General features: G+C 51.0%; 1 long non-coding RNA gene across 1 annotated transcript; it reads left to right on the top strand.

Annotated features, from left to right (window-relative positions):
• Nucleotides 1-321: 321 nt before the first annotated feature.
• On the top strand, nt 322-1,261 carry LOC120228042. The gene is made up of 2 exons (XR_005527394.1): nt 322-572; nt 1,146-1,261. It is a non-coding gene; the product is annotated as an uncharacterized LOC120228042 (long non-coding RNA).
• The last annotated feature ends 13,140 nt before the right edge of the window (nt 1,262-14,401 follow it).

Below are 14,401 nucleotides of genomic sequence, written 5' to 3'. Positions count from 1 at the left end.
TCCCACTTTTTGCTTTTCCTCAAGAAACCTCCCTTGGGACAGATCTCATGCCCCACATCACCACCAAATGACAGCATGCAGTGCCCCCACCAGTCCTAGAAGCCCTGGGTCCCAATGGGGTGAGGACCCAGCCCTCCACTGAGCCAGCACCTGCCTGACCACATCACAAGCAGCCACCAGACCTGTGCCTAGCCCAGGCCAAGGCAGGCAGAGAAACTCCCCTTGCTCACCTCCCCATGGTGACTGAGGGAGTGCGTGAACGGTTCCCCAGCCACTCAGGTTTCCAGTGATCCTACAAACCATACTGTTATGCTTAACTTCCAGATGGAGAAGAAGAAATGATGTGGGTCCTCTCATCCCCAGCTGCCCACGCTCCCTTCCTGGAGCCAGGCATTCTGAGCAAAAAGTAGACCCCTTTGGATACCCAGCTGGGGTCATTTTGGCAGAGCCACACAGAATGTGAGAAACTAATCACTTCAAAGCCAGGTTTGCAGAACTGTGTCCATTTTTTCTCCAAGAAATTTCACACCTTGACACCAAGGAGCAGGTGTTTAAGAAAGAGGAATTTAAGAGTAAGTAGCATTTTTTCTTTTTTTCAGGTTTATGATTTATTTTGAAAGAGAGTGAGAGAGCATGAGCAGGGGAGGGGCAGAGAGAGGAAAAGAGAGAATTCCAAGCAGGATCCTCACTGTCAGCACAGACCCTGATGCGGGCCTTGAACTCATGAACCGTGAGATCATGCCCTGAGCCGAAATGAAGAGTCGGACGCTTACCTGACTGAGCCCCCCAGACGCCTCTAAATAACATCTTCAACAGTAGAGTAGTATATGAAAGAAAACCTTCTTCTGTGTGGCCAGTGGCCCCCTGAGATACGTGAAAGGGAGCTCCTTCCCCCCAAAAGTGAACCTCCCATGAGATTCAAACCCCAAGTCACCTGATCTCAAAAGGACTCCCTTAAAGTGGGTCAGTGAAAATGACCCCTGCAGCTACAGATTAGCTTGCGTTACCTGCATACAGTGGGTGCCCAATAAATGTTGGGTGGATGGATAGATGGATGGATGGATGGATGGATGGATGGGTGAATGAATTATTCAATGCCCCCATCACAAACCAACATTCATTAAAGCCTTTCCATAATGATCTAGGTGTGGAAGGACTGTTTATGGAAAGGCAAGAACCCAATTTGCAAACCCTCCTGTTGGCTTCACAATAATTCATGCTCATCTGCGTCTAATAAAATATGGAAGCAATTTTACAGGAACATTTTGTGCTTTAGCGATTCATTTAACTATTTCCTCTGGGGGGCAAGTCATATATTCTCATCCAGATGTGTGGGGAGTTCCGTGAATAAATCTGCAAATATCAAGATGAGATGCTGCCCCCACCCCCACCCCGGGGAGCCTGAGTCTAAGTAAATGGAAGCATAAAAGTGAAGACCAACAGAAGCCATTCTGGCCTCCATTCCTCCCCGCAGTGTCCACGCCCAAAGCACCCCAGGCCCATCCCCTGCTGAAGTGACTGGAAACTGATAGAGGAGCCAAGTGCCCAGGCCACTTTCCTTAAGGAATTTTCCTCGGTCTACTGGCAGTGCCTTGGAGAGACGAGCCGATGTCTTCCTCATCAGCCCCCAACTGTAGGACACCAGGAAGGACACTCAGGTGCCACAGTGGCCACCACTGTCCCTTCCGATGCCATGTATGGCCCATCACGGCGTCCCCTGTGTGAGCTGCCCTCCAAGCCCCTTGCAGATTGAAGAATTTATGAATACAAATGAGTAACACCTGCCTGGAGCCGCCTATCGCTCCGTTCACGTCCTGATTTTCTGGGTCACCAATTTTTTTAATTAAACTTTTAATTTTGAGATAATTGTAGATTCACATGCAGTCGTAAGAAATAATATGGAGAGATCCCATGTCCCCTTTCCTCCATTCTCCCCTCCTTCCTGCCTTATGGTAATATCTTGCAAAACTGTAGTGCAACACTGAGTTACCAATCTTAAAAAATGTAACATTGTATGCCTATTCTTAATGTACATCCAGAAGTGTATTTTCACCAGATGGAGATTCTTGACCCAACCCCTCACCCAGTGCAAAACCTGCTTGACTTGACCACCCAATATTTCCCATTTTGATAAAGGGCCTTCCCAGCCCAGGAGAAGATTTGGAGTTTTCTCTCTGTCTTCTTTGCATTCCCCCACTTCAAATCCAAGCTAGCATCCAGTCCTGGGTGTCCGGGCCAAAAAGTCCTGAATCCACCCACCTGTCACTCTCTCTGCCACAAGGACCCTGCCATTAGCCACTGTTAATGCTCTTCAGCAGAACCAGCTACAGAACTTGCAAGACCCAGTGAAGGATTTCAATATGGTGGCCACACAGTAGTAAACCAAGTGTGAGGCCCTTCCCAGTGCAGGGTCCTGTGGACCACACGGGTCCCACGCCAATGACGCCCATTCTGTCCTTCAAACTGTGACCACTGGGAGCACACTGTGGACGAAGCAAAATCGGGTTTGTTGATTTGGCGCAACAAGGGTGGGCACACACCACCAGCATCCCTAGGGCATCTCGGACCTGTTACAGGATGGAGGTTTCTGTTGCATGATTTGGGGTAGGGATGGGGGCTCAAGGAAGCAAGGTTTGCTCTGGATTGGATGCTATCAGGTATCAGAGGTAATGCTGTGATGGGATGTCTTAATAATTCTTTTCTGGAAGGTGAAAAAAATGCAGCAAAGCTAGAGCTGATGTTGATTTAAAAAAAAGCCACATTAGCCAGGACGGGGGATGTCTGGTTAATCTTGTTGTCTGGACCACATCCACACCTTGTCCATGTTCAGACATGATTTTTCAAGGGTCTTACTGCTCTCTTGACCCATCGTGGACAGTGTAGCCTTGTTTGAGATTGCTTAAACCACCAGTGGCCTCTGTAGTGGGTTAAATTGTGTACCCCCAAAATAGATATGTCCAAGTCCTAACCCCTCGGTACCTGTGAATGCAACCTTTTTCAGAGGCAGAGTCTCTACAGATATAATTAAGGATCTCAAAGTGCTATCTGTTGCATTTCGGATGTGCCCTAAGTCCAATGGCTGGTGTCCTAAGAAGAGACACAGAGAGAGGACCTGTGAAGACAGAGAGTGAAGAGGAGTGAGCACAGCCACCAGAGAACCTCGAGAGGCAAGGAATGACACTCCTCCAGATGTTTGGAGGGACCTCAGCTCTACCAACATGTCTTTTTTTTTATGTTTTTTTTTTTCTTTTCTGAGAGAGAGAGACAGCGTGAGTAGGGGTGGATCAGAGAGAGAGGGAGATACAGAATCTGAAGCAGTCTCCAGGCTCTGAGCTAGCTGTCAACACAGAGCCTGATGCGGGGCTTGAACCCACGAACCATGAGATCATGACCTGAGTCAAAGTTGGACACTTAACCGACTGAGCCACCCAGGCACCTCAACATCTTTTTTTTTAAGTTTATTTATTTTGAGAGAGTAAAAGCGCATGTGCAAGTGAGCGTGGGAGGTACAGAGACTGGGGTGGGGGGGAGAGAATTCCCAACAGGCTCTGCACTGTCAGCGCAGCACCCAACGTGGGGCTCGAACTCACAATCCGTGAGATGATGACTTGAGCTGAAATCAAGAGCCAGGCCCTCAGTCTACTGAGCCACCCTTGATTTCAGAGTCCTGGCCTCCAGACCTCTGGAGAAAAAATGCATTTCTGTTTTAAGTCACCAAGTTCGTGACAATTTGTTGCTGCAGGCCTGGACGATGACTATGGTCTCGTGGCCATTAGAAAAGATGTCGGCTCCTTCCTGGGGCCTGCCGGACCTCACGGGACCTGGGCCTGCTTCCTGCCATCCTCGTGCGCACAGTGCTTCTCCCATGTCCCCCCACCCCCCAACCAGCTTCAGCCATGCCTGCCTTTTCATCCAATATACCGGCCCTTTGCACATGCTCTTCGCTCTTCCCACTGCCTGGAATCCACCCCTTTGTGCTTTCCATGGCTGATCCTTGTCATCATTCAGATGTCCATGCAGATACCTCTCCTCTGGAAGACCTTCCTTAGTGTCCTTGGTTAAAATAACACACTTCCCCCCCACACGCAGCTGCCACTCGCCCTCTATCCTGTTACTGGCTTCATTTTCCTCATGACCCAGCAATTCTCTCATTTATTTGTTCACATGTTTATGGTTTGTCTCCACCCTCCACACGAAGATTCCATGGGGTCAGGAGCATCTCTGCATTCCCAGCACCAAGAACAGCTTATTTTTCATTGAACAAATGTAGGGAGTGGGGCGCCTAGGTGGCTCAGTCGGTTAAGCATCCGACTTCGGCTCAGGTCACAATCTCACAGCTTGTGAGCTCGAGTGCCGCGTGGAGCCTGTTTCAGATTCTTTGTCTCCCTCTCTCTCTGCCCCTCCCTCTTGGTGCTCTGTCTCTCTCTGTCTCTCAAAAAATGAATAAAAACATGTTAAAAAATTTTAAGTCACACAGCTCGTAAGTGGTGGAGGCAGGATTGGAACCCAGACAGTCTGTCATAGCCTCGGTGGGCTTAAACAGCCTGCCTGACACAGAGAAGACTTCAGGAAACGTCTAATGGATGAGTGAATTTCTTTCAAGAGTGGCCACCAGCCCTTTGCAGGTAACCTATCAGGTGAGAAGGAAAAGGACCCAGGAAATTTCTCCCATATCTGTGCCTCACTTATTCAGCAACCCCACTGTTCCTTCCAAGGCTCGGGACGAGTGAGGGAGAAATGAGCAGTGTGGCGGAAGGTTCTAGAACAGCTCCAACCCCTTCAAGTATGGCCTGCCTCCCACGGTGTCCAGGGGCCCCTCTGTCCCCAAGTCCCTCTCTCAGCCACCTCCCTCCCCACCTTGGCCTGAGCTCCTGAGGGAAGGGATCTAGTGTGAGGCAGTGGTTCCCCGCCCCAGGCCCCTTGTGCTCCCAGGACTCGTGGTCTGTGGAATCTGCGTCCTGCCCAGCAAGCCCAGCAAGTCCCAGAACAGGCCAGCACCAGGCACCCGCTGGGCTTCTGTGGCCTGGGCCTCAGCCCACCATCCTCCGGCCACAGCTCCGGGCAGGAGAGGGGAGGGCAGAGGGGACGGGGGAGGGGGAGAAGGAGAAGGAGGTGCTGCCAGGGGGAAGGTAGAGGGGCCTTTTACTCTGTGCCCTGGCACTTTCTGGCGTGTTTCACATAATATTAGCATCCGTCCCATTGGTAAACAATCCCAGGAAGCAGAAATGAAGTGGGTGGATCAAGAAATAAATTTTTTAAAAAGGAGAGAGCCGCAAGCAGGAAGCATTATCAGAAATAGGGATGTGTGCCTTTCCCGGGAAGAAAATGATAGGTGGGCAAGGTCGGAACCGAGCAGGCAAGGAAGCCGGAGAGAAGAAAATAAAGCTTTCACAGCAAGCAAGCCCGAGTCCCTTCCAGGAAGAGAAACTGCTCCCGGGGGGCACCCCCGGCGGCGCCTCCGCAGCCCTCAGCAATCCTTCCGGCTGCGAGCCTCATGGTCAGTGCCGGTTTATGATTCACAGGTCGGTGGTGATCTTTTATTTTCATGTAAAAAAAAAAAAGAAGAAGAAGAAGAAGAAGAAGAAAGAAAAGGATACCTCTGGTTCCTTTGGCAACCTCCCCATCCTCAGTGATGCCCTCAGCCCCTAGAATGCTGTAAACACAGTTTATGGCTGAGGCTTGTTCGGTCTTGTTCTTAAGTCTTGGGAGCCTGTGTTTCCTGTTGGCTGCTGGTAGCACAGGAGGGGAGCTCTCCAGCCACCAGCAGGGCCCCCTCCCCAGGCACCCGGCGCAGCTCCGGCCACCTAACGGGAGGCCCTTTCAGATAGATGATTCCATCTGCCTGGTCCACAGGAAAATTTCCTAGAAAAATATCTCCCAGCTCGTTCTGGATGTGAAAGAAGGTATTTCCCACATCACATAATTAGCACCCTCCACCCTCCGAGCAATCATATTCAGGAAAGAGAGTTCTGATTCACGAAACTTCCCTGGAGTTATAATTAGAGTTCTCTCCATCTCCTTTAAAATTATATCTGTCCTGCACATTACACTTAACTATTCATCAAGTGGTTTCACCAATATGATCTAGCCTGGCTTTCTCTTCAGTATTCTGGGGTGAAACTCGCTCACAAAGCCTTCCTAATGTACCCCCAGGCCCTCCAGGAGGGAGGGGCAAAGGGCCGGTCAGATTCCAGGCCTGTCGGGACCCGTGTGCAAGGTCACTGTCATCAGAGGGCTCACACGTTTCTAGTGCTCGTCTCTGTCCTTTGACCTCAGATCCTGAAGAATTGGGGAGTGATAGGACTCAGGCCTGGCCCCCTCCCACGCTGGGCTGGCCACCCTCTCTCTGCTTGAACCAGGCCACCCGCCCAGGCCTGGTGGGTCCCAGGCCCTCGGGGACAGATATGCTCTGTCTTGCTCTCTACCTCTCTGACCGCATCCTTTGGTGCTAATGGTTTGTGAACAATTGGCTTTTGTCCCAAATCTCTGGACCTTAGGAAAGAGGGAGTTCCACGGGATCCAGCTCAGATCACTGGGATTTGGAGCCCAAGTCAAGAGACATTTTCTTATTTAGGGACCATGTCAGGGAGAGGGAAGCTGATGAGGCCACCTGAGGACATTGCTGCATTTCCAGATGAGCCAACACACTCCATGACACAGTCCATGAGGCTGCACAACTGGGGGACCATGAAGCTCCAGACCAGCCCCCAATGTCTCAGTCTGGGCTCCCCCCAAAGCAGAGCCTGTGACAAGGATCAGGTGCTGGTATTTCTCTGGGAAAGAGGGTTGCGGGAGCAAAGAGAATGAAACAGGTGTCCTGGGTGGAATCGTGGGCCCCAAAAAGGATTTCAAGTCCTAACCCCCAGGAGCTCAGAATGTGGCCTTATTGGAAAGAGGGTGGCTGCAGATGTGATTCATTAAGGTGAGGTCACCCTGGAGTAGAGTGGGTCAGGATAAGGGTCCTGACCCCATCATCTCTCCATAGCACTGCTTTTCTGCATGAGAGACAGGCCAAGTTCAAGGTGAAAACCAAAAGCCACCTATACAGACTTACCATTAATGTGTGCACTTTGGGACCTCATCTTTCAGATATGTGGATGGATTAACTTGTCAAAATGTTATCAGAAGGAAATAGAAGGAGGAGGAGAAAGAAGAGGAAAGCTGGTGTTATTGTCACTTTACAGGTAAGGGACCTGGGGCAAGAGAGGTTCAGTGATGGTTTCCTGGGCGGCACAGCTGGTAAACATCTCCACACTAATTCATACTAAGCCCGTCTGACTCCCAAAGCCCACAGTCTTGAACACAGAAGTTTCCTCTTCCTTTAAAATGTAAGAATTCACTGTCACAAGTACATCTGATCTTTTAAAGCGAGAGCTGTGAAGGAAGCTGGTGGAAACATTGTCCATATTCATAATATATGGTAAAAAAAAAAAAAAAGATTTGTTCGTAGAAACAACACTGGCCATGGAGTCATGTGATTTAGGAGTTTGTGGGTCTAAAGTGAATGGGCACAGATTCCCGACATGGATACCTTTTCTCTCCCTTTGTAAACCAGGATGGAGATTCCTAATTTTTGCTCATAACGAATTTCAGGGTAACATTAGCTGCTGTAATGAACAAGCTTTATCATGGCTCAATAATAAAATGACTCCCTTTGGCAGTTTATGTCTTTTCATGTGGAGTCTTGAATGGGGGTCTAGGGCCACGGATGGTGCTCACGTGGTGATTCTGTGACCTCGGGGGCCTTCCATCTGTGGCTCCCCAGAGGTCATCTTTCTTGTCTACACCAACTCAACCCAACCCAAGGTATATTTGGTTCTGAATAGGGTGACCATATAACATATCTCCCAAATCCAGACACTTTGAGAGTGAAAAGGGGCATTATTAAGAATTAGGCCAAGGGGCACCTGGGTGACCCAGTCGATTGAGGGTCCGACTTCAGCTCAGGTCATGATCTCAAGGTTTGTGAGTTCGAGCTTCACATCGGGCTTGCTGCTGTCAGCCTGTCAGCGCAGAGCCCCCTTCAGATCCTCTGTCCCCCTCTCTCTGCCCTTCCCCCACTTGCACTCTCCCAAAAATAAATATATAAAAAAAGAATTAGGCCAAGGCAAAAGGTGTCATGGAGTCTCCACAAACTGAGACATTTGGTCTCCCTCCCTCTCAACTCCCTTGATCTGGAAATGACCCATCTCATTCCCCTTCACAAGGTATTATGATTATCTATTTTTGTGTGACAAATCACACTGAAACAGTGGCTTAAGACAACAACAAATCATGTTTTACTAGAAAATTCAGGGTAATCTGGGATCAGCTGGGCGGTTTTGCTCAGGGTCTCAATCGCGGGTTCAGTCGTGGGCAGGGGCGGGAGGTGGGTCATCAAGAAGGCCTGTGCGGCTCCATGTCTGGTGCAGAGCTGGGAAGATGAAATGCGGCCACGTGCGCCTTTATCTCCACCCGGTCTCTCCAGCGTGACAGCTCCCGGACAGCCCAACTCATGCCAGGCGGCTCAGGACTCCAAATAACACCTGTCGCAAGAGAGAGCCAGGCCGGAGCTGCATCACCTTCTGCGTTTCTGCCTTGGAAGTCATGTGACATTGCATCTACTTACTCTGCTGGGTGAGGCTGTCCCAAAGACCCTTCCCCAGTTCAAGGGAAAAGACGTAGGTTCCACTTGATGGAAGAGCAGCAAGAACGGAATGAGACCAGAAATAGGGTTGACATCATTGTTTGGAAATTACAACCTGTCACAGGTGGTCCTACCAAAATATAAGGGGTGGGGCGCTGCTAGGAAATGGAGATTGACTGGGCAGCCCCTTCCCACCTGTCTTAGTCTGTTTGGGCTGGTATAACAGAAATACCACGGACCTGAGGACTTATAAACAACAGAAACCTCCTTCCCACCATTCTAGTCTGGGGCGGTCCCAGATCAAGGCGCCAGCCTGCTCTCTGGTTTTCAGACACCATAATGCCTTCTCTCTGTGTGCTCGAGTGAGCTCTTTGGGGTCTTTTCTCTAAGGGCACTAATCCCATTCATGAGGACTCCAGCCTGGTGACCTAACCACCCCCTGAAAGCCTCCCCTCCTCATAGCATCACCTCAGGGGTTAGGATTTCAACAGATGAATTTGGGTGAGAGGTGGGGACACGGACATTCAGTCCATAGCACCAGCCCAACTCGAGTCTGGAAGAGAGCAGTATCGCAGTGCACACTCGGCCGTCTTTGCCAAAGCAGCCCAGACAGGATGTCTGGGTGGGGGAGCTTTGCCCGGGCCCCAGAAGCACATTCTTCCCTGGGGTCAGTCTGGGCAACGCCAGGCCTCCTACGGGATGAGGAGCCCAAAAAAGCAGTGGGCCACACCCCTCTCTGTCTGAGCTGAGTATTCGGTGTCAGCCAACACAAGGCTGGCAGTTGACAGTTAGCCCATTAGAAAGATTTTTTGGAAAAAAAAAAAAAGATTGTTGGTGGCTTGAAGTTATTAAATGAATCGCTTTGCAAATGAATCATGGGAACATTTTATAATTTCAGTTGAAAGGAAACCAACCATTTCTGCTTTCCAATTCTATTGGGATCCTATGGAATCCTGGCAAGGCTTGAGTGTGCTTTCCAGTGCAAAGCCATGCTAGATCGTAAGTTGAGAGAAACAGTTCCTATAAGGTTCTAGAAGGACCCACTAAGTGCACATCCAGGAGTCCTCCTAGGCGGCTAGTCAGGGCTTTTTATCCAGCCTCAGCAACATGGCAGTCGCTTATCCAAATCACATCTTGTCTCACTTAGCAGACACAGTTTCTGTGATGGTTAACTTTATGTATCAACTTGACTGGATGACAGGTGAGATTATAGATTAAATACATAGATATGGATATGGATATAGATGATATAGATATGGATATGGATATAGATATGGATATGGATATGGATATCTCTTACTGGTTCTGTTTCTCTGGAGAACCTGACTCATATAGTTTCCTTTTTGTACCTAAAAATTCCTCCTTTTCAAGAATTTTGTTCCTCTTTCCCCTCAGCGTGCCATCAGTATTCTGTAAACATTACAAGGTGAGAAGCAATTAATTCACCCACAAGAAACAAGGAACTCATACTTGGAGATCAGACGTTTGCCCTCTTTTTTAACTGGAAGTTTCTACAGAGGGAATCACTTGAGCTTCATTTGTGTAAAAATGACAGTGATCTCCCAGGTTTCTGATTTACTCCGCGAAAAGGTCTGACACGTGGTCCACGGCTCTGGAAACAAGAGTTCTCACCTGCAAACCCGAGTCTGTCCTGATTCACCTGCATTCTAATGAGCGTGTCCGGTCCTGGTGGATCACTACGTGAAAGCAGACAAAGCCTCTGCTTCCCTCGTGAGGCCTCAGGGTGACAGCTTTCTCGTTAACATTTTCCTCAGGCCCAGCTTAAAAGAGAGTCACTCTGCCCCGAAACAGAGAGGCCCTCAACTTCTGACAGGTGGAGACTTCCCCTCGCTCCTCCACAGGGGCTCTGTCCCCTCCTGCCATCTCTAGCAGGTGTGGGCAGTGGAGGTGGCCCCGCCACACTTCCAAGAGCTGCCTGTGTGCATCTCTTCCCAGCTCCTCCTTCAGAAGACACCACGTTGGTGGCTTGGAACCAGCCATGCCACTCCTGGGCAGCCTGTTGGCGTAAGACCACAAACTGCAAACAAGAGGAATCAGGTCATCCCCAGGCCCAGAAAGTTCCAACTCAGTGCCTCTGGGACTCCAGAGAACCAGCCTTCATGCCCACATGTCACAGGCAGATGGTCAATACCCTTCTCCTTAAGGTGTCCTCACCCCCACTGTTCCACGCAAGCCCACACGGCTCCCCAAGACAGGGCCGTTAGACCCCGGGGCCTCAAGTGTGTAGTCCCAGTAAGGAGTGGCCTCTCTGCTTTTATGAACAGAACCGTGTTTCCTAGATGCTGTGAGCCCCCGGAAAGCCCGGGGTTAGGCTGCACCCACAGGGCATCTCTGCAGGGAGGTCACCTTGCAGAGTTAGCAGGGGCAGTGAGCCAGCTCACGACTGAGGGCATCATCACAGGACTTAGTCCAGGCTCCCGACCCACATCAGCACAGCCCCACCAAGACCCCAATTCTATCCGTCTGTCCGTGAGCCCCACCTCACCCTTCCTTGAGTAACCCTCCTGATGGATTCCATGTGTACACTTTTCTTCGCGGGAGCTCAGATACACCTGTGTCCTTGTCCGTGGTGAACCCCTGAGGGCTGTACAACCTTACTGTGTGTCCCTGACAACCTTACATCTGGGGCGTCTCCTCGTGCATAAATGCCAGTGCGAGGAGCATCCTCCAATGCGCTCTCTTAGGGACCCGCTTGGGACTGTCCTGGCGCAGCGAGCATCTTCTGTGCGCCAGGCGCCCTGGGCGTGTCATCTCAGGTATGTTCTCCACGGACCCAGAGGTGTCCCTGTTTCACCTGCCGGTGGTGGGAATGATCGACCCACGCCAATGGTTGGGTGAGGACGTGACTGGGAGGGTTTCGAGACACTGTTCTGTGTCAGAACTCCTTAATTCCAGGAAGCCACCTCAAAGAGGAGGTACACGGAGGGACCGTAGACCAGGGGTCACCTGAGAGACTGTACCAAGAGTAGACCTTCCCCCACAGCTCCCGCCAGGTGACAATTAGAAAAATTCCTCTTTAGGGAAAGCTGAGTGACATTGGGTCCCTAACTAACCAGCCAGCTCTTCGCCCTCCAGTGGAAGCCTGGTATTGCTGAGGAAATGGGGGTGCGTGTAAGAGTGGCAAGCTAGAAGGGATGGGCGCCGAGCTGTGGGGTGGGGGTGGGGCAGCTGGCTTCACAGCGAGGAGGGAGAAGGCACAAGGCACGATTCTTCCACCTCGACAGCAGGAATGCAGAGAGGTGCGGGCGGGGGCAGGTAGGGAGCCGGAGAGCTCGCTCTGCTGGCTTGGAATTTCTCGATGAAGTCAGATGTGGCTCCGTGTGGCAGAAGGGAGGGCGGGCGGGAGCGAGGGCGGCTCGGGGAGAAGGGGAGAGGAGGTATGAAGCTGTCCGTGCAGAGAGTGGGAGTCGAGTGGGAGAGAGTGGGGCTGCCAGGAGCACCCCTAGGTTCGTGAGCATGTATTTACAGTGGAGGAGTCCCACTGATCAAGTGCTCCCTCACTCTCCCTCCGCCCCCCCCCCCCACGCTGGGCTCCCCAGGGGTGGGGCAGGTGCAGGAGCAGGAGAGAGGAGACGAGGGCGGTGATCACACGAGGGCGGTGATCACACGGGAACAAGAGTGAGGACGGCAGGGGCGCCTGGGTGGCTCAGTCGGTTAAGCGTCCGGCTTCGGCTCAGGTCATGATCTCACGGTTCGTGGGTTCGAGCCCCGCATCGGGCTCTGTGCTGACAGCTCACAGCCTGGAGCCTGCTTCAGATTCTGTGTCTCCCTCTCTCTCTGACCCTCCCCTACTCACGCTGTCTCTCTCTCTCAAAAATAAACATTAAAAAAATTTTTTTTTAAAAACAAGAGTGAGGACGGCAGTGATTCAGGGAGACTGGGACATGAGCCCTGGCTGGGCCGGAGGAGATGCCGGGGCAGGTGCCGGGACCATAGGGGTGCTGGAAGTCTTCCTCCCACAAGGGGGCAGAGTCCCTGATCGCAGAGGGTTGGCAGAGATCGCTGGAGCTGAGCAAGTCCAGGTAGCGAGAAGCCACGGAGGAGTATGACCATCTGTAAGGTCGTCGGGAAGAGGACGGGGGGGCAGGGAGGAAACCGCAGGAGCGGAGGTCCCCGGGGTCCACAGGACCAGCCGCTGGCAGCCACCGGGAGGGGCGGCAGGTGGTATGGCTGGGTCTTGAATGAGAAGGGAAGAGACATGTCTTAGAAGCGGCCTTGGCAAGCATGGAGGAGGCTGTCCTCAACCTTAAATTTGGGGGGGTTGTGGGCCGTCAGAGAAGAAAGCCTACCCCGCCTCCCACCGCTCCACCCCCCCTCCCGTGGAGGGCACCAGGCGAAGCAGTGGACCCGGTTAAGAGTGAGGAGAACCTTCCCAGAAGAGGGAATCTCGAGGCTCGGGGAGTTTGCTGGCTGCAGATGGTGCCATCAGTCTCGCTGGGAAAGGTGAGGAAGGTGGGGTTCAGAATGTGCCTTGAGTCAGGTTAGAGAATGCGCAGGTCTGGATGGTGGGTCTGTGGTGCAGGCGGGCTTGGTCCTTTGCAGGTGGCCGAATTAACAGGGGGAGCAAAGCATGATGGGATTAGCCCTCTAGGACCGTCCCCACCACCACCACCCCCTCCCCCCCACATACACATAATCATGCCAAGCCCTGGGTTTGAATATTGCAGAAGCTTCGTGCAACTGCTGGGGTGACAGCTCCCCCTGGTGGCTGAGGCAAGAAGTTCTATAGAGAGCATTCCGGGATTTGCAGCTGGAGATGGGGGGAGGGGAGCCAGTCTCCAAATGCCCGCAGCTGAGGGAGTGGGGCAGTGCTAACAGTGAAGCCCAGGTGCACAGCCCATTCCTTTCCCATTATTGTTACCTGTGGGAAGATTCCAGCCCAATAAATTCACTGTCCGGCATAAAACCCAAGAACCTCCCAATCTCCGAATGCGTCTCTTCTGCCCTGTGTATGTATCTGTACACGAAGCTTAAAACCCGTGACCCTGGAGAAAGAAGATGTATCTTCCTCCCATGGTAGAAGCTTTAATTTAGGAAAGATCTTGATTTAATAGATGTGAGTGTGGGGCACCAGCATCAGAATTTCCTTCTAACATTTTCTTACAAATACGTGTTTTCAAACTTAATGAAAAATCAGAAGAATTTTACTGACCCTCCATTCCTCTATCTATCCATCAACAAGCCATCTTATTTTTTGATGCATTTCAAAATGGGTTGTGAGTCAGTACATTTCGCCCGTACATACTTCACAAATATTAACTAGACACCAATCTTTGTTTACAGTATGTTTTCCCCCATCCTTTGAGGCAAAATATTCAGGGTACCATTCAACAGATTGACAAATGCATACACCTCTCTAACCCATATTCCCATCAGAGCAGAAAAGTACCATAGCCCCAGAAAGGTCCCTCCTGCCTTTTCGCGGTGAACCCACCAGTCTTCTATCCCAGGCATGTTCTGATTGCTCCCATCACAGATTCGGTTTTGCCTGTTCTAGAATCTAATATAAATAGAATTAAAAGGTATGGACTCTAGGGCACAGTAGCACCAAAAAAAAAAAAAAAAAAAAAATCGCAAAAGCAGCCCAGGTGATTCTAATGTGCCAGCAGGGCTAGGAACGTCTTCCCCACATATGGGGAAACTGAGGCTCAAACTGATTTTTTTTTTTTTGGCGTTAGGTCACAGTTAATTGGCTATAGATGCAGACTAGAATTCAGGTCTCCTTGCTAATAGCCCTCTGTTTACTGTGCAAAC

This window comes from Hyaena hyaena, unplaced genomic scaffold (assembly GCF_003009895.1).
Source record: "Hyaena hyaena isolate Hyena2069 unplaced genomic scaffold, ASM300989v1 scaffold_20, whole genome shotgun sequence".
In the NCBI taxonomy this organism is placed as follows: domain Eukaryota; kingdom Metazoa; phylum Chordata; class Mammalia; order Carnivora; family Hyaenidae; genus Hyaena; species Hyaena hyaena.
Note: the sequence above shows the minus strand (reverse complement) of the source record. Positions and strands in the feature narration are given on the sequence as shown.